This window comes from Passer montanus, unplaced genomic scaffold (genome assembly GCF_014805655.1).
Source record: "Passer montanus isolate IOZ18808 unplaced genomic scaffold, ASM1480565v1 scaffold37, whole genome shotgun sequence".
In the NCBI taxonomy this organism is placed as follows: Eukaryota; Metazoa; Chordata; class Aves; order Passeriformes; family Passeridae; genus Passer; species Passer montanus.
Window position 1 is genome coordinate 3899112 of NW_024368485.1, and position 26701 is coordinate 3925812.

General features: G+C 51.0%; 1 long non-coding RNA gene across 3 annotated transcripts in view; it reads left to right on the top strand.

Annotated features, from left to right (window-relative positions):
* The window catches only part of LOC120506024, a 67639-nt gene that overhangs the window by 28512 nt on the left and 12426 nt on the right, over window positions 1–26701 (top strand). For all 3 annotated transcript variants that reach the window (XR_005628401.1, XR_005628402.1, XR_005628403.1), the window contains 2 exons: window positions 1278–1373; window positions 16606–16694. This is a non-coding gene — a long non-coding RNA (uncharacterized LOC120506024). The remainder of the gene's footprint in view (window positions 1–1277; window positions 1374–16605; window positions 16695–26701) is intronic.

Below are 26701 nucleotides of genomic sequence, written 5' to 3' on the forward strand. Positions count from 1 at the left end.
CTGGGAGCCAGAGCTCTGCTCTGGGCTCTGCTGCAGCTCCCAGAGACCAGGAGAGGCTTTTCCTCCTGCATCCCTTGCTCTCAGAGAGCCTGAATGGGCACGGAAATGGCCTCACTTAAGGCTATGTCTCATTACTACATTAAGTCAACAACCACTTGAGTATCCAAGGATTTTGATCAAAGCTAGATATTGAAAGGGGGACAAAGAGTGGCAAACTTATTTGACTTCCACTTATTTCCAGAGCCTGTTGAGCACTCGGCTGTACTCCTCACTGGCCTGAAGTGTGCCTGGGAGAGCAGCCGCCTGCTCTCTGCTCCTCTCTGGTCAGAAGAGAGGCTCTAGGCTGAGGGGAGGGAGGGCAGCCTCCTCCCTGCCTGTGCCTCGCCTCTGGCACCCAGCAAAGGAGAGGGGAGGTGGCCCCCTGTCCTGTCTCTGGGGACAAGGGACCCTGTGGTGTGGCTGTCCTGCAGGACCCCCTGGAAGCTCACAGGGATGTGCTGGTGGGACAGGCACCAAGAGCTGCTGGGATCTCAAGTGGGGATAGTCCAGAAAAAGGCAAATCCAGATTTCTGCCTACTGCTTGGGGTTCAGTCAGGTCTCTTCAATTCCATTTTCTTAGAGTGAGGAAAGGCAGCTGGCTTCTCCTGCCTACCTGCACCATCCTCTGGGGATGTGAAGAGTAAGGAGGCAGGAGGAGTTCCCAGTGTGAGCCTCAAACTAGGCCCAGTTCAGGCTCCTTGGGGACCTGCTGCAGGTGGGATTTGCCCCCAAAAGGACTCTGAAACTTTGGGCATCCATCGTGCTGTGCCACATTCCCCATCTTTAACACAGACCCTCTCCTGCCCCTGCCAGCCTTGTCAAGGCTGTGCTCCTGCAAGATGTCAGTGCTGCCAGCACAGCAGCACAGAGTCTTTGGGATTTTTTACGTGGAAATCGATCAGGATTTTGGATTCTGCTGGAGGCAGGACCGAGGGGTTTTACTGCAGAACATGTCGTAGTCAGCCCTGTCTCCTCAGTGCTCTGTACCTAACGACGCTGCAGTAAAAATAAAAGTAATCTACAGTAAATGTATCCCGGGTCCTTATTTAATGATAAAACCCCCTCAGTGCAGTGAAAATAAACTGTTAGTGAGTCTCAGTAGTGTCTACAAAGAGGGTACTATCTCTTGGATTAATATGAAGTCCCCTCCAACAATTCTCAGTGTTATTTGCAGAGGGCTGGAAAACAGCAAGAGGAGCAGCAGCTTTCATGTGTTTGGTGTTTTTTTTCCCTTGCAGGCACGTCTAGGCATCATCACTCTGGGCTGAATCAGACCTGTCTGAGCATTCACCCTCCTGTCACAGAAGAAGCAAAGGATGCAGCAAGGCTCAGAGGTACTCCTGCTTTGCATTAAGCCCCACTTTTGTTACCCTCCTGAAAACCCTTTGGAAATATGAAAGCAGAAACCTGTTCTGGCTGTGGCTGAAAGGCCATTGAAACCCAGAGAGCCCCCGAGTTTAACGGGGGAAGTCATGGTGAAGGCAGAGTGCAGCATGGGAATTTGCATTCAAGAGGGAGGAAAATGAGGGATTTGGGCAGAGAATAACTGATAGGTGCTGTGAATTCATTAAAAATGGGCTATAAAAGATACACTACAAGGTTCTGGTGGCAGACCAACAAAGCTTTTTTCTTCCCCTTCATTGTTTCTACTGTCACAGGATCCTCACAATAGCAGATAGTTTAGCCTTGTACTCCACGGTTCGTTATCTATTCTTCTATTTATTAATGCATTCTTGGGTCTTAGTGATGTGATAAACCATCCACGCTTTTCTTTTATGGTTTAATAGGATTCTTCTGGAACCCCCTCCATGTTTACATAACCTTGCAATTCACAGTTATCTATCATTTATTTCCTACTTTGTGCACTCTTGATAAAGCCGCGGCGGCGAGGGGCGTCAGTGCCCCGGCTGTGGGGTACCTCCTGTTTGGGCTCCTCAGAACAAAGCCTTCCTTAAAAAACAGGGTCTTTTCCAGAGGGCTGTCCCTCTGCAAGGGCAGGAGGGAATCCAGGTTTGGTGCCCTCCATCCCTCTACAGGAAGGTGGTCCAGGCTCGTGGGGGTCTCCAGGCAAAGGGACAGGGGTCCTGTGAGCCCCCAGTGCCAGCCCTGACCCCAGGAAATAAACAATTCAGTGTTTTCTCTGGGAAACACCAGAGCTCCTTTCGAGTGGCTTGGCTGCTGGGACAATCTGCTGCCCAGTGGAGCTGGGGCAGAAACTATTTTCGTCAAGCAGCCTTTGGAGAACGGAGCGTCAGCGTCACTGTGGGGCCGTTCCCCATCAGAGGCAGCAAATCTAAATATGTCATCTAAATATGACACCAAACCTTTATTAAGCATACCGGGAAAGGGATGCGAGACCTCATTTATGATTTCATTCATAATCCCTTCAAAATGAGTTGGTACCAGTATGTGATAAGTGGATTATGTGTTAGGCCCAAGTAAAGCCAGACACAATTAGTGCTTTAATAAACCGGTTGTATGCATTACTAACAACTAAGTCATGAGGGAATTGGCGTATTTACAAACCCTAATTAGTAGTTTGTTACTGTGATACCAAATTTAAACAAATCTGTAGCATTGCTGACCATCTGGGTTAGAAATCTCTGTTTTGAATTTAATTAGGAAATAGTTGTGACAGAAAATTGGTCCTTATTAGTTAGCTAACGATCAGCATTGCCCTAATTGAAATGAAGAACTGGCTGGCGGGTTTGTGAGATGTTTAGATACAAGCAGAGACAATCAAAAAATACTCTCTCACTTAGGACTTTGTGAGCTGCGGTGATTGATTAAGTAACATCCCCTTGATATTTTAGCAGCTAAAATGCAAATGACCCAGTGATGAGCGTGCATGACAAAAAACCTGGCAATTAGAGCTGTGCATTTCAGGGTTTGCTTTTCAAAGCAGTTCTGTAGGAGCTGACCTGGTGTGGGTGCTCTGGGGGCATTGGCCGTGCCTTCACCTTCACCTTCACCTTCCTCCCCTCAGGAATCCTCAGGAAGGGCATTGCCCCTCCTGGAGTGGAGCCCTCTCGGGATCTCCTCTGGTCAAGCTGACCCTGAGATGTATTAAAATCTCTTTTCCCCAACCCAGCTGTTGAAGAAGGAGTCAGAAGTCTTCAGCTCACGTTCTCAAGGTTGTTTATTATTTCTTATCTAAAACATTTTCTGTCTGGCCTGCCGAGGTCTGTTCTGCAGGTCAGTCTGAGGCACACTGCCTTCCCACAGGGCTGGTGTTGTCTTTTATACTATAAACTATGTATTTGATATTTATGTCCCAATACCTATCACCTATGTTAGACTATGACTTTCTACTCTACACCAATCCCAAAGTGCCACCATCACCAAGAAGATGGAGGCTAGGAAGAAGAAGGGAGAAGAGCAGGACAACACCCAAATTCCTCCATCTTGCCCCCTAGACCTCCGTAGTAAAATTCTTCACAATTCCACCTTTCACCCTGTGACAGCTACTGTTATGCTACTTAAAATTTTGTGGCTTGTAATTCTTCATATCAAGTTGGTAATTTGCTCCATGGGTTGAGATCGAATTCCCAAGTGTCTTTGGCTTCCTGCCAGGGTCTCCGAGCCCCTGCCAGGATTTTGAGCCATCCAGGGCATCCAGAGGGATGTCCTGGGTTCTGACAGAGCCTGGCTGCTTTCCCAGTCCTGGTGCTTTCCTAGAGAGCAGCTCTGACCCACCGTGGCACAGCAAACCTGGTTCTGGCACCCACTTCTCCCACCTGGTGGCAGCTGGCTGTGTCCAAAACCTGTGGCTCTGCCCTGTCCATGCCGAGCAGACTGCGGGTGTCCAGTGGCTGATCCGTGTGGGGAGTGACAGGGAATGACATCCACATTGTTTCTGGAAGCACTCTCAGGGCAGAAGTGAATATCCCACCCTTGCCATCCAAACACAGACAGGCCTTTCAGGACACAGGCTGCAGTTCTTAATTCATTTGTGCTTCCTCCCTTTCTGGTGCTCCACAGGACTGCACAGGATGTTAGGATTCCCGGTAATGTTTCCAGATGAAAGAAAGCACACGTTGGCAATATCACCCACCCCAGTGCTGCTGTCGGAGCAGCACTGGATACCGAGGAACTCTTTCTGTCTTGGAGCAGACAATGAAGTTTCTGTAGGGGCTTTAAATCACTAAATGTTGAAAGGAATTCCCCGACGGCTTCATCAGTCACTGTGTAAGATTGTTAGAGATCTCCACCAGCTAATAAATTTGATTTGGGGTTTGTTTTGCTGGCATTTACACAAACCCTCTGAGAACTATAGTTACTGTATTCCCATACAGTGTCTGAATTCCAAATTGAGATGCCCGTTCCCCTCTCCTCCGGGGGCCGAAATAAACCTTTGCCACAGAATATGAATGTCGGTTGTTTTTCCTGGTGAGCCGGTGCATTATTATTTGAGGAGATGTAGTGTTTGACAAAACCATTTATTTTGTTTCAAATATTTTATTGAGTAATAAAACTCGTTTGTGTTGCTGCCACACGGGGGGATTTGTGCCTGTTAGGCTGTGAGGGAGGCGGGTGAAGAAATGGAACCCTGGCCCTGCCATGTGTCCCTCGGTGCTGCTGTCCTGTCCCGCTGCACCAGGCTGTGCCTGGGGAGCTCTGCAGGCTGGGGGTGCAGGGGGATGAGCTGAGCCCCCCAGCCCTCCCTGCCCCACCCACCAGGGTGCTGCAGGCTCAGGCGGCCGCACCGAAAAATAAAGGCCGTGTTGTTTTCTGGGACGGGTATTTTTTTTTTTCCTACCCAGCACTCACAAGTTTATTATGAATGATCCCTTTTCACAGATGTTCCCGTTCTGAATGGGGGAGCAGCAGTGTTTCAGTCTAGAAAAATCCTCGGTGAGCAGAGCCAAGTGCAGCTGAAGGAGGGTGTGGGCTGGGTTGGCTGGCCAGGAACCCCTGGCCATGGGCTCAGGCTGGGGGCTTGGGCTCACCAGCAGTGCCAGGCAGAGCATGGTTGGGCTCTCTGGGTGCAAACTCGCTCTTCTCCCTGCCCTGCCTCTGAGCTGGGGTTCAGCAAGGTTTGCTGCAAACCCTGCTGTGTTCTGCTCTCCCTCTCCCACCCTGGCATCTCCCATCTGTGAGATAGGGCCATGGGGAATTCTTCTCCAGCCTAAGGCTGCCCAGGCCTGGGGACACGATGCCCTCAGAGATGTCTGGAGCATCCTGGGTAGGAAGGGGTTTGCTCCAGGGGAAGCCAGCAAGCCCTGGATTTGGATTTTTGCAGTGCTCTGCTGCTTCATGTATCTGTTTTACATGAAGATGTTTGCTTGAAGGGCTCACAGCAAGCAGAGAGGTTTGAGTTCCCCTGTTTTAACACAGTCAGAAGCGTCCTTTCCATGGGTGGCAGTGCACGGGAGGCCCTGTGAGTGTCCATGCAGATGTGCAGCTGTAGCTGCACCTCAGTGCTGGTGCTGGCAGCTCCTGGGGCCGCCGGGGCCCCCTCGTCCTTCACCCGCCAGCAGCTCGGGAGTGACACTGATGGTGTGCAGCAGGAGCCCTCCCGCCCACCCCCCGTGAGCAGCATGACAGCTGCCACCGAGCTTTCCGAGGGGGAAGAGGGTTTAATGCCCTGGAAAATGCAGGGCCCCGTGGAGCATGCAGAGCATTGGCAAATGGGGCGCACCGGCGGGCGCGCGTCACCCGCAAGGTGAGTGGGGAGCCTTTGCCGCCATCTCCCCCAGGCCTGGGGCTCAGTGTCCTTGTCCCGTGGTGTCCCTCGTGCCATTTGCTTTGGGGAGCTGATTGCACACGCCCTGGGTACCACAGGGGATTGTCCTGCAGTGCTGAGGCCCGGCCACAGGTGTTGCCCAAGCAGTTCCAGTGTTTGTGGTGGACACTGAGCATGGCTTTCAGCTCACCCCTGGAGCACTGATGGCTCCAGCCTGCTTCCAGCTGGCCAGGCAGGAACACGGTGTGCAGGGATGTGCCTGGGCACCAGTCATCCTTTTGGGGAGGTTTAAAAGCATTTCCTATGGTGGGTGCCTCGACCCACATGTTTCACCTCCGTATCCATCTGCCTGATGATGGCCTCAGGCACATTCTGTCACCGTGGACGTCTTGGCCACTGCCAAGGTCATCACCAGCGGGCGTGTGGGGACTCGTGACTCGCCTGGGAGATGGATGGGAGGCATTGCTTTCCTACAGCTGGTCATTAGTCCTCGCTCTGGAAAGGCTTAGCAATTCCGACCCAGTAAATTATGTGCCATTCCTCAAAAAAAGTGGATAAATAAATGGGGCTAGAGCATGTCTTTTTTTTTGTCCTGAGCTTCGGTGTATTGATTTGGACATATTTCCAGGCCGGGAGTAATCAATTCTTGGGCAGAATAAAATAATTTTCGGGCAAACTCTTCGAGCGACTCGTCATTAATTTGCCTTTGCCGGCGCTCGCTGGGGCCGGGCGAGATGCGCTCGGCATCCTCGGGAGCGGTGCCCTGGGGATCTCCCGGGGCTGCCAGCAGGGAGGGCGGGCGCCGCCGGGACTAATGAATGCGCTGTGTTTGCTCATCTTTACAGAGTCCCTTATTACTGCTAATTGGGAGGGACAGTTCAAACAGGCACAGAGGAGCAGTTGTCGCGGGAGCGTGACTTGCTTCCCAAGGAGCGGCCGGGAGCCCCGCGCCCGGCGCATCCCGCCTTTGTCGGGGACCCCTCCGGAGCCGGGCAGCACGGGGCGGCTCAGGAGCCGCAGCCGGACAGACGTGCAGCTGTCCGGGACGCGGAGGAAGTCACCGGCTGACGGAAGGGGTGGGCTGCTGGCTGCGCGCATGGGATCGGGGATGTGCTCCGCATTAATGCGCCCCGCTGCGCCCGGGATGCTGCTCCCGCAGAGCGCCCGGGCGCTGGGAGGGGGCACGCCGTGCCCTGCCGTGTTTTGGGGCTCCCTGGCAGGAGGGGGACCTCCCCCTCCAAGCACAGGCGTATCTCGCCTTTCCCTGTTATTTATACGTTTGAGTGTTCTCATCCAAGCTCATATTCCTTCATTTATTGCTGCTTTGCCTAATTAAAACCTTTTGGATTATTCCCCTGCACGCCGAGTGCTCCTTGCAGCTGGGTACCAATTCCATTTCTACAGCAGGATTGACCCGCTGCACTCGTTTTTAAGAGATTTTTTTTTAACGTTACTTGGGGAAAACAGCTAAGCATAAATGTTTAGGAAATAAGAGGAGGATGGGCTTTTGTCTCTCAGCCACGTTTCGGGTTTGTAGTGCTGGACAGCAAAGGGGAGTGGGCTCAGGGAAGGGGTCCGTGGCGGTGCCAAGGGTAGGAAGGGCACTGTCCCTCTGTCCTTCCCGGGGTCAGGGTGTCCCCTCTGCCCAGAGCAGATGGGGTCCCCTGGGTGGGCTCGGGGCTGCTGCTGAGAGCTGGGAGAGGAGGGAGCTACTGCCTTGTGTTGAGAAATCAGGTCTGGCTCAAACCTGCGCTTTAGTTTTTGCCTCTTCTTTTCTAATATAAAAATGAAGCTTTCCACAGTGAAAACTCGGTTTCTCTTTGAATGAATAATTCCTCTCCCTTAAAAAAAAAACAGCAAAAAAACCCCAAAAAAAACCCCAAACCTCCACATCTCCTGTTTGTGGTGCAGCAGGATGGAGATTATGTGCATCTGCAGCCTGGCTTTAAATGCGTTCCAAAGGCGTATTGTGCACACGTTGTCCCTGAAGAGGATAAACCTAAGGGAACAATCTTAATCTCAGAAGTTCGCAGCCACCGCTAAAGCACCGGCAGAAAACACTCTGTGTGTGGCTGGAATCCTCGAGAGGAGCCCTAGCCCTGGCAGAGCAGCCAACAAGAGGCATTTTTTCCTCTTGCGTGTGTGGCGCAGATAAATCGAGTTTGTTTTGCAGCCCATTCTGCTTTAGATTTCCTGTGTCATAACTGAATGAATTTGTTGTTCATTGATACCTTAATATATAGGTTGTTGGGGGAGGATTTTTTTTTTTTCGAGGGGGAAAACAATGTCCCCTTCACTCATGCCTGAATGGATTCATTTATTCTCCGTAACCTCCGGAAGTCATTTATTTTGCCCTGCGACAGCTGCAGGGTCTGTTTGTGTAGGAGGGCTGGCAAAGCCCTGCCCTTCCTCCTGCCCGTGCCCAGCGCCAGTGGGGCCGGGATGGGCTCGGGCTCGTGGCCTTTGGGAAGGGCTTGGGACAAAACTGGGCTTGGCCTCTCAGAAATGGCTCTGCTCTGCTCGGGGTGAGGCCACAGCACAGCTCTGCTGCTCTGCTCTCCCCAGGGATGCTCCTGGGCTTTTATTTCAGTCCCTCTCTGATGGGTCCTAATCAGCAGCAATTTAATTAATATACATGCCTTTGCAGAGGTTGTGCTTTACTGTAACTTAGCAGTAACTAGGGGCCCTTTGGTGGGAATGTGGGATCTTTTCCATTTATTAAGGAAGATGAGATGTCAGTGTTGGTCCACTGTGCCCTACGGCCCAGTTCAGTGAGGCCAGAAACCTCTGTGTGTTTCAATGCCCAAAATAAATTTTAAAATCTCATACTTTCCAAAAACACTTCCAAACACCCATTTCCTTGGCGCTTCCAGAGCCATTTCCTGGGAGAAACCAAACCCCACACGTGTCCAGGCTCGGCAGTGCCAGGCCCTGTGGGTTATCCCTGCAAACCTGGAAACAGCTGTCAGAGCTGGTGTAGAAACAGGAAGGGAGGAACTCGAGCTGCTGTTGTGTCAGGCTTGGGCACATTAAAAGTGTCCCTTAATGTCACTACTGAGCTTCCTTTGCTCGGGGGAGAAAGGTGAATTTCCTTCCCTCTCAGGGGATTGAAGGGAATGAGGAAGGAAGGCCTCCTGTGGGTCTGTACTCAGCTCAGTGTGTGATACCCACTGACCTGGAGCTGCTCCTCCGGGCTTCCCCCGTGCCTTGGCACACGTTTGACTTCCCCAGAGCCCCGTGGAACAGGTGTGTACCAAGCATCGAGCTGGACTGAGACTTCATCCCTCCCCTGCTAAGGATTGCAGATCATCCATGGTCCAGCCAAAATCTCCTCCTTTCCCGCTGCGCCTTGTCCCTTGAAACCTGAAAGAAAACCTGGCTCTAGAGGTTTGGGGTTGTGTTCCCAAATTCAGCTCGCCTCCCCTTGTTGTCCTCCACCTGTGCAGGCTGCCCATGGGGACCAGAGCCAGGACACCTCTCCCCGTGCCACAGCAGCCCCATGGCAGCACATCCAGGGAGGATCCCTCCTGGGACACGGCCTGGCCACGGGGGCAGGGTGCCCACAGGTGGGGAGGGAGGATGGAGCCGCTGGCCGGGCTCCACTGGAGCTGCTCTCGGTCACCCCCGGCTGCAGAGGCAGCAGCACCGGCCAGCTGTGCTAATCAGGAATAATGTGCAGCTTAGCAGAACTTCTCCATTAAAAGGTTTTGAGAATAATGTCTAAAATGAATGGCTGGGGAGGTGGGGAGGGAGGAGAGCCCCGGCAGACCCCGGCTCCGAGCGCACAGTCACGCTGCGCCTAAACCTGGAGCTGGGAATTGGTTTGGTTTGTGGTTTTTTTTTTTTTTTTAATTTAAAATTCAAATGTCTGATGTTCTTAAATTGAACAAATGATATTTTAAAAAAATATATCAGGCTCCAACATCTGCAGATTATGATTTGCATTTTGAAATTGGCTGCTTGAATTGAACAAGGATGAATACTGTCACTCTTCTTTCATTCGCTCCATTTATTTAATGAAATGCTAGAGGTCAACCCTTTGTCCTTAAATTAGTTACTATAAAAATCTTTTTGTACTTTTCTGCTTGTTATGATGTCTTCTAAGCAGAAGAAAAGGTTGCCATTAATTATGTCTTTGTTGAATATGGATATCTATTCAGAGTTAGTTAAACAGTTTCAAACAAAATTAGCATCGAGCAACTCGAAGGCCAGCTTTAGGTTGGTTATCAAGAATTTTTTGCTAAGAGAATGCTCTCCTGCAAGTGTGCATTATCTAATATATTCAGCTTTCAGTTGCTAATTTTTTTTCCAGATGAAGATGGGCTTAATTGAGGTTGTGCTTTTAAGTTTGTAGAGCTCTTCAGCATCTCATACAAAAGCATCTAGAGGCTTTTCATTTGTCTTGAGTATGTTTTAGATGTACAAATATTATTTACTTTAAACTCCAAATCAAAAGGCACGCTGTAACTATTTTAAATAAAACATTATTCTCTGCTGAAATATATATAAATTCAAAGGGAGGCTTTTTTTCATTATCACTTAATTTATGTGAAAGAGCCACTATTAGCAAATTTTAGGATAATACTGTGGGAGCGGTTTAGTGGCTGGTCTCGAGCAGGCATTTAGTTGTGTAATTTCCTCGTCAGAGACAGAGGCTGTGAGTTGGGGGTGAGACACAGCCCCGGTTTTGGGCGATGCTCGGAGCTGAGAGCCTCTGGAGCAGGATTTGGGGATCACACCCTGCTCCTTGCCCGGGCAGCACGGGTTTTTGGGAACAGCCCCCCGGGTGGGTGCTGTCTCTCTGCTGAGAGGTTCAGGCTGCTCTGTTCTCCACTCCCTGCCAGTCCCAGGGCAGCCCAAAGTGGCTTTTGGGGGGTGACAGGAATCCTGAGGTGCCCACGCCAGGGGTGGGACACTGCTGAGGCTGCTCTCTGCCTGCGCCATGCCCCGGGCACCAGACAAAAAGTCCTTCCTTGTCCCCAGAAATGTTTCTTAACAAACCCTAACAGAGCCAAGCTCCTTGGAGGGTCACCCAGGCTCTGTGTGTGTGTGTGAGGCACCCAGGCTTTCCCAGCTTGGGGCCTGGGCAGTGTGGAGGGGCTGGATCCAGCCCCGAGCCAGACAATAACGGGCTGAGGAGCTGGGAACAGAGACGGGAGGAAAAGCTACAAGCAAAAAAAAAAAAAAATTAAAAAAAAGGAGACAATTAGGAAAAGTAATAAGAAAATATAAACGTGGTAGCGAAGGATTAGTCCTAGTCATTGGAAATGCAAATGATCTCCGTGCTGGCTCCCAACATCTTTTTTTCTCCCAACATCTTTTTTCTAGGCTTGTGTTTCAGTAAGGATTTTTCTCTCGTTGTGGCTTTTTTTTCCTCCCTTTCCCTCCTCCTCAGAGCAGCAGTGCTGCTTCCCCAGCAGCATTAAATATTCCCCAAGCTGAGACACTAACCTTGTAATGCTTTTAGGTATATACAGACTTTTTTTTTTTTTTCCATTTTAAATGGTAGCTCATAATGACATTGTGGAGTAGGGATCCCGAGTCAGCCTTATTATCATGGTGTCTCCTTGAGCTGAACCTCTGAGAAATGTGAAGGGGAGACCTTTTGGAATGAACAAATCCTTTAGCTGCCTATAATTATTTATTAAAATAGGCGGCCGGGATAAAGGCCGGGGAGGGGGAGGGAGGAGCAGCATTCCTCTCGCCGTCCGTCCCTCCGTGCGGGCACACGCAGATGCACACCCGGGCGGCCAACGGGGCCGCTGGCACTTCAGAAATGTAAAACAATGGCCGTGCAGCCGGAGAGATAAAAACCGTGCCCAGGTGACACGTGTTGGTCGGCACCGCAGGGAGGCGGCGGCGTCCGGCCCGCCCGGAGCATCCCGGCAAGCTCGGGAGGAACGTGGGGAAAAGGGAGATGAGGATGGGAGCAGCGAAACCATTCTGCTTCATTAGCTGGGGAAAAGAAAAGGGGGGGAAAAAGGGAAAAAAAAAAACAAAAAAACAAAAAAACAAAAAAACAAACAAAACCCGAAAAAAATCCCGGCAAAACGCAAATCAAACAAACAAGAGACACACAAAGCAAAAGCCCCCCCAGGCACCAAGCAAACCTTGCCGGGATTTCACGGAATGCTCGCTCCGGTGGCCGCAGTCGTGTCCAGCTCCGGGGCCCGGCCGGGAGCGCCGCGCTGCCGAGACCCTCTCCCCGCGTCGGCAGAAATTTTATAAACTTCGGCTACTTTAAAAAAAAAATAAAAAATCTTTGGGGTCAATTTTCCACTTGTGCCTGTAGCTCTTGAACAAGTACTTTTATGGTTCCTTCTAGCGCGCAGGATTTATCTGCAGAGCTCTGTGAAGGGCTTTTACATTTAATCCAGCGCTGAAGTAGTAATTTGTCGCCGGCGCTTCCCTAGCAGGCTTTTCTTTTAACTTAGCCGGGACGCGGGCCCTTTGTGCGGGCTGGTCTGAGCCGCACAATGCCGGGCAGCCCGGGGCCGGGGCAGCTCGGGGCCGCCCCTCGGTGCGCTCCCGGCCGAGCCGGGGACGCGGGGAGCGCCGGGCGGAGGGAAGGGGCTCCGCCGGCTCTTCCGCAGCCAGCGCTGCACGGAATTTGTGGGAGATCCTGTGCCTTTTCTGCAAAGGTTCTCCTTTTTTATGTAATTTTCTTTTTTTTTCTTTTTTTTTTCCAGTCCACTTGGATAATCTTTTTTTAAAAATCAAATTTAAAGTTTCTCTTACGTTGGGGATAACCTGCTTGGGTTTGGTTTTTGGTTTTGTTTGTTTGTTTGTTTTTTAGTTTTTTGTTTGTTTTTTTTTTTTTTTCCTGGAGGAGGCAACACTTTATAGCCTGTCCGTATAGATTTTTTTTTCAGGCAGAGGGAAATATCATGGTAAAGGAAGAGAATCTTTTACCAATTCTTTATTTTAATTGAAGTATCGCAGTTTTTAGAATAATTTTTGAAGCGAGAGTTTCACCCTTCTGCCTTGCAGATGCCTGTCTTTTTTATTAAAAACAATGTTGTTCTGATACCAGTATTGTGGAGGAATATTTTATTCCAGATACGAAAACATCTTGGGGGTACGTTTGGACATAGCAGAAAGCGTGTGAAATAGTGCCCGACAAATATGAAATAGTCTCTCATAAATAAAGATACCAAAGCCACAATATTAAAAATGGGATCAGCTCTGCCTGCCTCCCTTTTATCACAACATTTCTAAACTAGACTGATACTGCAGGCGGCTTTTTGGTGACGGCTCAGGAATGAAACGCTGCTGTATTTACATGAATTATGCCTGTACTTTACTGTACTCTGTCCGGGGGCCAACTGGATCCCTTTTGTGCGTTGGGTAAATGTCAGCGTAGAGCAGCAGCACCTCTGACTAAAAAAAAAACCACAAAAAAAGCTGCTTTTGGGAGCCGTGTGCCCCAGGTGTGGGCAGGGCCAGCCCCCCTCTCCCTGCCCGGTCCTGGCACGGGCATCCCTGAGTTGGAGCCCGAGCCACTGGAGCCGCAAGCTCCGGGAGCCACAGCGAGGGGAGCCCGCAGGTACGGCAGCGGCACGTGGGGAGGGAGCTTTATGGGCATGATTTAGTGAATATGAGAACATATTTTGTGCTCCATTGTTTAGACTCAAGAAGGCATAAAATCTTTAACATCTATTTATCACGTAGCTGTTTTAATGTAAACATTTGTCTATTTGGATGAAGTGTTTTCATTATTAAGCTAATTTCCACATGTTTCAGATAGACTGATGAGTTCGAAGCAGAGCACTCGCTGATGAGAAACGAAATTCGGCCGCGGCTCAGCCTGCTGTCAGATACATCTTCATTAGTTTTTGTCATTCACTGATGGCAAATGCTCTATAAATGAGATGACGATCAGGTCCGCCTTGATAACTTGCCTTATCTCATTAGTTTTCACATCAAAGTTAATCAGCAATGTGAATTGTAATTGCTGGAAGAGACAATGCAATAGATCACTCGGCCTTTTTTTTCTGCGTGGCATCTTGAAACATCAGCAGGCTGGTGTGAGTAGATAGGCTCCGAAGGAAAATGATGTGGAAAGCATAATAAGCAAGCTGCTCGGAATTAATGAGCTTACCCAATAAGAAAAGAATAACCAATCAATGTGAGCTGGGCAAATATAATTTAGGAATAATTGCTTGATTGGTTGTCTATAGTAGGCTGATTTGACCACACACAAGGATTAAGAATTAAGATGTCAAGGCAAAAAAATAATTTGGCAACTGAGGGCATGTAATTTTTTGTTCCCCTCCCTTTATGACTGAAAGCGATTGCTGTTTGATATGTTATTCCCCGGGAATGAAAACATTAGACGGGCGCGCACCGGTGGGTGGGGTTCTTCCTCTCCTTTATACGCTCCTTTTATCATACAAGGTCTTTCAAACCTCGCCGGGGATATTGCGGCACGGGACATTAAAAACGAACGGGGGAGCGGCGGGGGGAGTAAAATAAAACTACAGAGGAGCCCCCAGACGTCTTCATTTGCGAGCGCTGCACGGAGAGGAGCAGGGGCTGCTCTGCTGGCAGAGCCCGGCCGTGCCCCGCTCCAGACCCCAATCCGGGCGCGATTCCTGCGCTTTTCCGTGCGATTCTCCCCACAGCCATTGGCCAATTAGTAAAGAACCCTTATATTCTTCTATCTAAACTACGGGGAAGGTTCAGCCAGAAGGTAAATTTGCTTTGATCTACATTACACCTAATTGAGTCACCACCAATGTCTCTATCCCAACATCAAGAAATGTGAAAATGTTAGATTATTTCACTGGGGATTAAACCTAATTTTCGCGTGTTCTGCATTAACCTATTAGGCTGACTCATCTGCATTGCTAATGCGGCTCAGGCAGCTGTCACCGCTAAAGAAAAACATGATCATGCAATCCTTGAATGAATGATTCCAGCTCTGATTAGTGTTAGTGAAGTTAGCTGAGCCCTGGTGATAAGGCAGGAAAATTCCCAGGTTGCCAATAGCTTTGAAAATTATCAGACTCTGGGCAAAAATGTAGCTGGCGGCTGGCGGGGCCTCCCTCGGAAGGTGGCATTATTTAAGGCCGCCTCTCTCTCCGGGCTGCTGGCCGGAGCGTGGCTGCTGCTGCCGCTCCTTCCGAGGGGCTGTGCCAGGGGTACGGATTAAAATGCTAATGGGGAGCGACCTGGACAGCCGCAGGTTTGGTTTTTTTTTTTTCCCTGCCTGGCCGCGTCCGGGTTTTAAATGCGTTTTCCAGAGGGCAGCGGCGGCGATGCCCGAGCGGCTGTGGCCGGGAACCAGCCCCGGGCTGGGCTCCGCTCTTTGTTCCCGAGGCACCGCCGCCAGCTCCAGCCGCTCCTCATTCTATCTGTCAGATTTAAATGGGAAAAAAAAAAAGAGGGGGGGAAAGGCAACAATGGCCCATCCCCTTGAGATGGGAAAAAATTTAGGAGTGAGTTATCCCCGAGCAATAGAGCCAGGAGCCAATTTAATCCGATTAGCGCCTGCTGACAATGGATGCTCCTCACCCATTGTGGACAGAAGCTTTCACTTTATTTGTTTCTATTAGCCGAGAACCCAAGATATTGGAAAAGTGGAACTTTGCCCCAACAATTGAAGAAAAAACAAATTGAGAGAAATCATCTAAAGTGTCAATATTGATCTTTTGGCCCTGAGTGTGTGCGGAGAGGACTTGTTGAGTGCCCAAAGTTTGCTGTGTGCTCTCGGTGCTCCCCGAGCAGGGGGTGCTGGCGGCTCTTCCCGCCGGCATGGTGGGTGCACAGGGCAGGAGCTGCCGAGGCAGAACAGGGGGGTTTCCATGGGAAAAGACTCGGAGCTGCTCGCCAAACCACAGCGCTGATAGGAAATGCAGCAGGGCTTTAAACTGCCCGGCTGGTGTAGCTCCCAGCTCCCCAGCTCACACCCTCACTGCAGGTGGCAGCGGAGGTTCCTTCCCATCACATTTCATGGGGAGAAGCTCCTTTCCACACACCCGGAATGCATTCTCCTGTCTCCCACACCAATATCCACAACAGCCACGGCCCCGCTTAGCTCCCCCGTCCCTGTGTGACTGTGGTGTCACTCCAGCCAGGACAGGCCACACCTGGGCTCCATGTGCTGCTGGAGCCACCTCCCTGAGCCACCTGGGGCATGGCCGGAGTTGGGCAGGCTGGTGTGACCAGACCTGCTGCAAGGCCTGCTTCATTTTCCTGGAGCAGGATTGCCCTCGGTGCTGCCCTGTGCATCCAAGCCCCGCAGACATCCCCAAGAGCCTGGGAATGCCACACTGGAGATGTCCAGGCCTGTCAGGCATTGCTGGGCAGTGAGGGGCAGGGTGGAGGTGGATGCCTCCACAGGGTGGTGACCTGCTCCCTCCAGATCAACACTGCTGGCATTAAAACACAACCCCAGGGACTCCGGGGGAATGGGAAGAGAGGGATGTGTGGCAGCAGGAGCACTCCTTTCACCAAGGGGCCTTCCTGGGGACCCCCACCATGGGCTGGCAGTGCTGACCAGGGCAACTTGGGTGGTGCAAATCATAAGATTTGGGTTTTGCCCCCATGTTTTTTGCTGTCTGGAAAAGCTGGGACCCACTGTGAAGAGCTGTGTTCCCAGAAAAGGAGCTGCACTGCAGGTTGGGAGAGGTGCCTGTTAACATCCCAGGCACCTGGAGTAGCTGCAGACCAGAATTTTGTGTCCTGATCCACATCCTCACAGGTCAGGGGAGAATTTCCCTGAGCACCCATCCCTCTCCAGCCCAGTGGTGCTGCCCTGTGAGCGACAGCCTGCCTGGGGAAAAAGGCTCGGGGGAGAATTTATTTCCCAGAGCTACCCCACAAAAATGACTTCTTATCCTAAAATGGAATTTTTTTTTTTCTCCCTTCTGTTCCAGTGAACGGCTCCAGGTGTCAGCTGAGCAAAGTCAGGATCAGCTGCAGTTATTCCAGAGTACGTGTCCAGGTGCAGAATATTCCGGAACAGGTATTTCACTTTAAATTCATGCCCCATCTTATTCCAGAATATTTTCCCTGCATAGAGAAGCACTTGGCTGGGGTCTCCGCTTGCTGCCGTACCAGTGATAAGATGGATTGGCTGATCTAATAGGTCTTTTCAATCTCTGATTTTGAAAGCTAAGATTGGGAAATTAATTTCAGAAAGGTCAAAACAGAGCAAGGCTATCCTGCTGCTGTGTGATGGATCCTATTTTTTTTTTTAAATCTGCCTATTGAGGGAAAGGTTAGTTATTCAGCATCCTGCAAAAGAAAGAAATAAATAAAGCAGGCCGGGGAACACAAAAGTGTATAGATCTGCTGACCCATTCGCAATCCTCAGTTAATGAGAGCGCCGGGGAGCGGCAGCGCTGAGAGGCTGCGGAGCTGGGGGCGCCGACCCCGCGGGCGGGGAGCGCGGAGCGCCGCGTCCCCTGCGCGCGTGGCCGCCGCGGTGGCCCCAGCCTGGGAGGTCTGCTCCCACCCCCCGCCTGGGAAAACGGAGCAGATCCCTGGGGTGTTCCAAAAAACCCATCCCGAGGCACCGAGGGGGCAGCGGCACCGCTCGGAACCGCTGCGGTCACGGGGAGGTTTGGGGAGTTGTGCTGTGGGGTTTTAGTGTGTGGAGAAACAGAAGACTCAGAAGGAAAGGGGGGAAAAGGAAAACAAAGGTTTCGTGTAGGTGTTTGTTTCCCTGCTTTTTATTTATCTGTTCTCTTCCAACACAGCCAAACAGTAAAATGGAGAGTGAATTGCTTTAGTGCTTTTACAGACCAGGGAATCAGGGGGAGGTTAGGAGGGAATGACTTCTTAATTAACGACAAAATAGATTTCTCGTTTGTTTCCCTTTTTTTTTTTTTTTTTTTTTGGCATCTCCACATGATATATTCAGCAACCTGCTGAGCTGTCCTTCCTCTGTCCGCTCCTCTTATGGATTAATATGGGATGCTGGATTTTGGGAATCCACCGGTTTCAGCATCACTGATCAGACCTTGTCCCGACAGCCCGGGGAGGTTGTGCCGTGCCTGGGAGGTGCCACCTGCGGGGAGTCCTGCTGGCTGCTGCCGTGCCTGGGATTGCTGTGCAGCCCCATCTCCCAGTGGGGTCCCCGTGGGGTGTCCCCCCGCGGCTGCTGCAGGGAGGAATGGGGTGAGGGACAGGCTGAGGCAGCTGAAGAGCTGAGCTGTGCCCAGTGCAGACCTCACGAGGCCCCTCTCCCTGACTTAAGGACAGGCTGTCCCGTGAGCACTAACCTGGCTCTCCTCAGAGCAAACCCAGAGAACCCTGCTGATTGCTCTGGAGATGGGATCCTGACTGGAATACCTGGCCAAGGCAACATTAATTAACACACCCATCTCAGGTGTAATTCACCCCTGAACCTGTACGAGCCAATGTCGCTTCACAGTTCCCTCTTTGCAGACAAATCCTAAACGTGTCTGCATCCAGGGCTGTCCCTACCATTCCTAGAGCTCTCCACTTCCTGCTTTTCCTGTTGCTTTCTGCAGCCAGCTGTACAAAACTCAAACAGGAATGATGGCTAAAATAAATATCTCCAGTTGAGGGTTCTGCTCCCAGGTTCAGTAGTAAATGGTAATTATTAGTCAATACACACAAACTGCTTCATTTCCTTAGCACATCAGGCCACACTGGAGGTAAAGCATAACTTGGGAAGTGGGTTGTGTATCTCATTCTGAACACAGGATGCCAAGGAAAATGCTGGAGCACACAAACACATCTGGGTTATCCTTTACCAGCAGAGAATCCCTAGCAGGTTTGACTGGACACCAGAGCACCTCTGAGAACCTTGGGATTTCTTCCTGTAACTTTCAGAGGAATTTTTCCCAAGTCCTCATGTTCCTCCCCTATGAAAGGGCATCTTTACCTGCAAGAGAATCCAGGTGTCCAGTACTCAAGCTCAGGGTCAAAAAGAAGTTCGGGGCTTTATTATACTCTTCTTCCTATTTTTATTTTTTTTTAATGTGTGTCATGGACTTTTTCAAATTCAACCACCGCTTAACTGTATAATTTAAATGTTTTATTATCATTAATGCAGCAACTTCACATTGAGTGTGCACTTGTGGCAAAGAGGCGTGGAGAAACAGAATAATTCTTGGTGAGGGCACCACAAAGGTGTGACTCTGTTGGCATGGCCTGGGGGGAATGAGGTCCCCAACAATTGTCCCTGCTCCAGCACATGCTGGCTTGTGGCTTGAGCTGCTCCATGGGGATCTCTCACCCTGGGAAAGTCCCAGCTTTCCTGGGAGCTTTGCCCTGGCTGAGAGCCCCATCCCAGAGCTGCTGTGTGGGCTGTGGGTCCTCAGCCTCTGGCAGAGCCCAGGAACACCGGGGAAATAGCCATAAACCCTATTTAAATAGGGAGCTGGTGGGAGGGAGAGGGGAACATTTATTACCATCTAATCCCGCTCAGGTTTTCTACACCATATGTCTGAGCAGCAGAACATGTGAAATGTGTACTAATTACTCTGCCTGTGTCATGTGTGTATATTTTATATGCAGTCCCTGACCTTTTTGTTAATAACTTCACATTATATTCATTGACCTGAAACAAATTGAATTCAGTGGCACTCACTCCAGAATTGAATTACATAGTCTTCTTAATTGGTCTCTTATTTAAATGTGGAAAAGTAACAGTTTACCACCTGTAATTATTCTTTTCCTTAAGAAATTCCTGTGGAGAGCGTGTGTGTGCATGTCCGTGGCACACGTGCTGGGCTCGTGTCCGGGAGGAATTCCCACAGGAGCCCCAAGCCCAGCTGGCACCGTGGGGCAGGAAAAAAAACCCCTAAGAGTTCTGTCCATCCGAAGCAAAACCACTTGTAAAAGTGTGTGAAAGCCCCGGAAGGATCTCGCTTTGCCAGGTGCCATCCCGGGACACGGAGAGCACCGAGAGTGGAGGTGGGAGCTCTGGGAATGCTGACCCGCCGTGGGGGAGAGCCCGGCTGCCTGGAATCTCCGCTCGGCTTTCATCCTTCCGAGGCTGAGTTAATTGCCGAAGCCGCGAGGAGAAGACTTACTCTTTACTTACTATATTTAACTTAAAAATGCAAATGTTATTAGTGTCCCGATCAGTGATAAGAGTGCCTTTGTGCCAGGCTTTAACCTCCATTAGGGGGGATTAGGAGGACGTATCCACATTGGCATTTTCCAAGTGTCACTGTGACAGCACTTGCTGCACAAATGCCTGGCTGTCACACTGAGGTTTATCACCAGGTTTTTTCCTGCGAATGCAGACTAATAAGCCCAGAAATTACAATTGCCTCCCTGCCGAATCTGTGATAGGCGGAAATAATGATATCAGTGCCCTGCTAATCTCCTGCCTCCGCGCTTGGCACCAGCCTATTGAGTCACCTGTCATACGCCGCTTTGATGAGGCGAATTCAATCTCTCAGCTATAATGACAATGGAGCCATTTTAATGTTTGGAAATGATTATGTGAAGGTTTCTCTTTGCTCTGTCTTGGCAAGCAAACCAGGTCAGCGTTCCGGCTGTGTCTCCCGCCGCCGCTAACGACTTGGAAGGAGCTGGCCTGTATTAAGTGAATATGCCAAGTTATTAGAAAGGAGATGCCGAAGGCAGCTGGAGGGGGGGAGACTCTTTTTATTTCCTTTTTCACAGCAAGCGTGAGCCTGAGAAGATGCTTCACACACGTGAGCATCTCCCACGCACCCACGGTGCCCGGCGGGCCACGAGAGCCCCGTGCGCCGCGTGCCGGCAGCCACAGGCTGCTCGCCCCAAAATCCACCTGGGAATGGCTGGCTTTGCACAACAGGCCACATGGAGCTGGCTCGGTGAACAAACCAAGCTCCCAAACCTGTTCCAAGCCCTCCAGCCTGCTGGTGTGTTGGGAAGGGGGCTGCTGGAGGACTGCACCTGAGGCCTGGCTGGGTGTTCGTGTCAATTCACTTTGGGGTAGAGACACTGAATTTCTCCTTCTCTCAGGTGGCTCTGTGTGTGTGAAACTAGGTCACACTCCACCTTTGAACAGGAGCTTAAACACTTGTTTTGTTTATTTGAATATAAAAGGAAAATGACTGTGTTTACTCAAGCTTCCAGAGGTCCCAAATGCACCGAGGAAAGTGTCTTCAGCTGGATGAGGGCTTAAGTCACCTTGGAGAAGTGCGGGGTCTGTCAGAGCCTGCTGCTGGAATTCCATAGGTTGGGTACAACCTGGGGACTCTTGGTGCTGCCCAGTCTTCCAGCTGGATGGCCTCTCCCTGGCATCTCTTCCAGGATCCTGTGGGATGGTGACACGGCCATGGCCCAGTCCCACAGAGAGGCCGGCACATCCCAGCGGGATGCGCCGCTTCCCACAGGGTTCCATCACCACTGCCCTGCAGGAGCCTCTGGCACTGAGACGTTTGCCACCTTCCCTTGGCCTTCCCTGCCAGGAGATGGGTTTTAACCAATACAATATTAATTTTCCAGGATCTTGACCAAGTCCTTGCTAGGGCAGGGGTAAAGCAGCAGAATTTCATATGTCAAGCTTTTATTAAGGCGAGCGCTCAAGGCTGGCCCTGGATGGGTGTCCTGGGCTGCTCTTCAGTGGGTGAATGCAATTGTTGGGCTGGAGAGAGGACAGAGCAGAACCCAATTGACCCACACCGTGCAGGGAGCAGCGCTGAGCCCCTTTCACCGAGGGTCCTCGCCAAGAAATCTTCTTTATTAGAGCTGAGTGCTGAAATTATTTCAAGGAAGCGATTATCTGTCTAATAACAACTGTGCCCGTGTGAGTGACTGCCACAGAAAGAATCAAGGCAGCAGGTTTGGAGATGGGCTGAGCAGGCGTCAAAGTGACACAGGCACACGGGGCTGTCCCCTCGTGTGTGTTTGGAGGGATGCTCCTGCTGGGAGCTTGGCTCTGGCCTTCCTGCTGGGAACGGGATGGGTGATGGCATCGATGCTGGGATGTCCTTTGGTTTTGGGCGCGTCACCACCACCCTGGAAGAGCCCAGCTTGGGCCTGGGCATCATGCTGCTGCCCTGCCAGGCCGGTGCCTGCATGGTGGGGAGCTGGGCACCGCCACCCCCACATCCATCTCCCCTAATTAAGGCAGCCAATCTAATTAGGGCGGTGCCCCGCGCAGCCACCCCATGGGGGCGCATCAAAGCCAGCGTGGGGCTCGCGCACGGGCAGCGCAATTACCCAAGTTAAGAAAACATCCCTGTAATTAGCCAGGCAACTCCGAGCACAAGGAATGGAAATTAGTCACAGCGCAATAAATTAGTCGGTGCATATATTACGTGCCGGGAGCACCCCGGGGGCCTCCTGTTTTCAAAGCTTTGGTTTGCAGCCCCATGCCTCTCAATAAAGCATTCATCCCTAGGTGATTATGTGCCAGCAAAAGGAGTTTTTAACTGAATTACAAATTTTCTTTTCTAATTCTTTTGTAGGCAGAATTGGGATCCCTCACTTTTTTCTCTCTCTTTTTTTTCTTTTTTTTTTTTTCTTTTTTTTTTTTTTTTTTTCTGAAGGTCTCCGGGTAGCAAAGCCACTTCCCTCCCCCTTCAGCTCATAATTAATTTTCAGCTTTTCAGGGTGCTTCAAGACCCTGCATTGTTTGCTTTAATTGGGAGCGGTAGTTAAGGAACTATTTCAGAATCCCTCCCCAATTCTGAACTATTTTAGCTGTCGTTTCTTTCCTGGGGGAAGAAAAGGGGAGGGCGAAGCAGGAAATTGGACTGTAGCAGCACATAACATTTGCATCAAAATAATACAGCCGGCAACAGAAAATCACAATCACATCACTCAGAAGGAAGGAACAGAATACAAATTAAAGGAATAATGTAAATTTTTTGCCATTAAGCTTCAATGACCATTTGAAATGGTGCAAGGCACAAAGGTTTTGATGAGCATCATCCAGTTTGATTATTCATACTTGTGCTTCTGCTTGAATTAAAGTAGGAGTGCTAGAGCCCGTTAGAGCAAAATATTTGAATTGGTAGTGAACTCTCACCTTTACTTGCATCCATTTACTTTTCAAATGAATACCAGATAAGTTAGTGCATTTTATAATCGGCCTGTTTTCCAGTGAGTGCTGTCATTACATACCAATTTCTTTTAGAAGTGCTTCCTAAGAAACATTAAATACTTACGAATAAGGATGTGTCCATCACCGGCAGCAGCCCTCTGCGAGCAGGCAGGTTGTGTGTCCTCCCTGCCAGGGCTCTGTGCGTGGCTCCTCCGGCCCCGTGTGGGGCTGCCAGCAGTGTCTGACCTGGATAAGGAGCTCCCTGTGGGCTACAGGCAGGGATCCAGCCTCTCTGCCCCACTTGGAGGTGTTGGTGTTGGTGTGCTGCAGAGCCATGTGCAGGAACATCCCTGCCAGGCTTTCCAGCAGCAGCCATGGGAGGAAAGAGCACGGCAGGAGCTCTCCCTCGGCTCCCAGCCTGCAGCTTTCTCCCCTGAGCTGTCGCTGCTTCATCCCAGTTCCAGCACTCGCACACACAGATGGCTTGTAGAGAGCAAAAATGAGAGCAAAGACCAGGACTGGTGTGAGTTTTCAGGTGCTGCCCCGTGAATAATTATGGATGCAAGGAAAAATCAAGGAGCATTAGGGTAGGGTGGCAGGAACCAGCCTGGAGAAGCTCCCTGGGGCCTGGTCTGACCAGCGTGAGGGGCTGGCAGGTTGCTGGGTGCCTTGGGAGCAGAACTGGCCAGGTGTGTGTCTGAGGAGATACTGTGGGATTAATGGCCTCAAAAATTGCAGCAGGAGAAATTTAGTTTGGATATTGGGAAAAATTTCCTGTCCAGAAGGGCTGTTGGGCATTGGAACAGGCTGCCCAGGGCAGTGGGGAAGTCACCATTCCTGGAGGGATTTAACAAATGCATCGGTGGGACACATGGGGACATGGGTTAGTGGTGGCCTTGGCTGTGCTGGGGGAATGCTTGGGCTTGATCTTAGAGGGCTTTTCCGACCTAAATGATCCAATGGGCTTCTGAAAAAGACTCAAAATCAATGCAGAGAATCCCAGAAAGATTTGGGTTGGAAGGACCTTAATGCTCATCTCATTTCACAGGCAGGGACACCTTCCACTATCCCATCCAACCGGGCCTTGGACACTGCCAGGGATCCAGGGGCATCCACAGCCAAAGCTGGTTTGCTAAGTAATAATTAGGTTATTCCTGATGAGCAACGGGCTGGTGGTGCTGCTCAGAGCCATTCCCCAGCTCCAGGAGCTTGGAGGTGTCAGCAGAGCTCCTGTGGGCTGGCAAACACCCGCTGCCGACCAGCGGGAGCCGCGGGATGCCTCACCCTGCCCCGCTCCAGGGCTCCATAAAATGCCTTTTATTAAGATGAGGGAGGGGGAAATCAATGCGACTACACATCAAACCCGAACAAACCTCCGGTTTAGCAATTCCCGAGCAATCCCTCAGGAGCCAATGAAGGCCGGGTTATTTAAATGAGAAAGGCCGGGATGAATGCCTGCCTTTGTCCGGGCGCTTCCCCAAGGTGATCTGGGTTAAACCCGTGCTCTCAGGGTTAATTATCAGCTGCTTTTCTTTTAAAAATGTTTTTTTCCTTATTGACACAGGGGGGTTGATTTATGTAATATCCATCATAATTCCCAGATTTCTGTAGATTACAAGGTTATCCCCACGCACCGCTCTGCTGGTGGAGGGGCTCTGCACTGGCCTCCCTCCTCGCTCCGGCCACCACCGCCCACCCTCCCGCTCCCTGGCCCTCCTTAATTAGGGATGTTTAATACAAGGGGCTCTGGGGTGCAATTAAAACCAAATAAAACAAAACGGCGGCGTGGAAAAGCGCAGCCCTGCTCTTCCCTTCCATCTTCTCCCCCTCCCTGGTGTCTGTGGTGCCTCTCCAGCCCACCAGGGATGGTTTTTGGGGACCACCAGCACCAGCCCAGCAGAAACCCAATCCCGTTCTCTCCAAATGGGGGGAATGGCCCCCCATGCACCTATGGGGTCAGAGCCCTGCACATGAGCCGGGAGGTGATGTGGGGCCTCTCCTGTCCTCATCAGTAGTTCCATAACCAGCAGAAGAAGAGGCCGGATTGGCATCCGGCTCTCCAGAGCAGGTCTCCCAATCCTGAATCCCCCAGTCCTGGGGAAAAGGAGCGGTGCCTGGCCCCTCCAGTCCCGAGGTTTGAGATGTCCCTGTGGGGTTGAGGAGGTTTCCCTGTGCCCAGGCTGGGCTGGCAGGCAGGAGGAAGCACTCCCAGCTCCCGACACACGCAGCACCTCAGAGACTTCGGGAAGGAGCGTTCCTTGGGCCTGGCTGCTCCGTGTTACTCGTCTCTCCATACTTATTTTTCTTCCTCCCATCCTTTGGGATTTTTCCTGCTTCCCCCTTGCCCAGTGCCTCAAAGCCTCACTGCCTTTGCAGGTCCTTTTCCATGTCCTTGTTTTCCGGCGCTGGCCTGTGTGTGGGCAGCCACGGATTTCTGACAGCGCCGAGCGCATCCCTGCCGCAAACCACGGCTTTCAGGGATCATTCCACTCGACTGGCTGAGAAGAAAACTGCTCTGATAGAAACTATGTCATAATAGTTGGGAGCTGGATAACAACGCCCTGCTGCCGGGGCTGATCTATTCTCCTACGCCAGCGCGGGGAATTGGTCTCCACCAAAGCAGAAAATGGAGCTGGCTTTTCAGGAGGGTTTAAAATTAAGTGGCTCTGGAGTCACCAGATGATGATTTTGGTAATATTTCTGTGGCTAAGCCAGCCCTTTCATTCTGGGAGGTGCTGGTCTGCAAAGCAAATGTCCCACAGCATCAAGCCAGAGCTCCACCAGAGCTCCCCACAAAAGCTTTGAGCTCACCACAGCAGCACTGAGGGGATGGGAGAGTGTTGCTAGTGAGGTTTAAGAGCAGCAGGCTGAGCGATGATGAGAGGAGTGACACATGCTCTGGATTTGCTCAGAAATCAAGAACGACTGCCTAGGTTTGCTTTGGAAAGGCAGAACTGAGGGGGCTGCTTGAGAGTGAGGGCTGGGCACCTCTTGGATGGTGGGCAGGGTGGTGACAGAGCCACCACCAGAGCAGGACTGGAATAATGGGCTCAGGGCTGGAATAACGGGCTCAGGGCTGGAATAACGGGCTCAGGGCTGGAATAATGGGCTCCTCCCATGTCTGGCTGATGCACGTGGCACTCCACCCCAGCTGGCACCCTGGCAAGGGTCCCCAGGCAATCTGAGGAATTGGTTCAACTCTGGGTTTTCCAGGAGAGGAGGTGCAGTGACCGCACAGCTAGCACGGAGCTCACAGCAGGTCCCTTCCGGTGGCTCCCGGTGCTGTCCCAGCTGGAGGCTGCCTGAAAAGTGACGTTTTTCCATGATCCAACACCAGCCCAGCCGGATGCTGCAGCCATCCCTGCAGAGTTGGCCACTGCTCCCTTTTCCTGGCACGCTTTGTGCAGCCAGAGTTGGCTTGTGTGATAAACGGACGCGGTTCAAAAATATGACTCCTCTGAACTTTTTAACCTCACACGAAAGGGAGGAATTCTAAGAGCAATGGGTAAAATTCAATTAACTGAGATGACAGAAAATAATCTACTGAGCACGTACATCAGGCAATTGGAAGCTTTCATACCTTTCAAAAAGGAAATAATCTATTTCTTCCCTTGTTATCTAATGACACAGGAGTTTATTTCTCTGGAAGCAGTTACAAATCTACCTAATGGGGCCTAAATGCTGTTGCCAGGCAATTAGGGGTTCATTGTGTGGCTAATTCTTTCATTTCCGTGGCGGTGGTGATTGCGGTGGGGGCAAGCCGAGGTCCCTGGGCTGTGTTTGTCCCCTGGGCCATGTTTGCTCCCGTGTGGAGCACACCTCTGGCTCTGGGTGTGCCCGTTCTCTGTGGCTCTGCCCGGGACACTCCTGGCCTTGTCACACCGTGACTTGTTCAGTGTCTGATCCTTGAGTTATCCCGTCTCTCTGAGCTGATTCCAAAGGTTCCTGCACAAGCTCTCCGCGTAGCCCGGGCAGCTTTTGGTTATGAATGAGTGCAGAGACACACACAG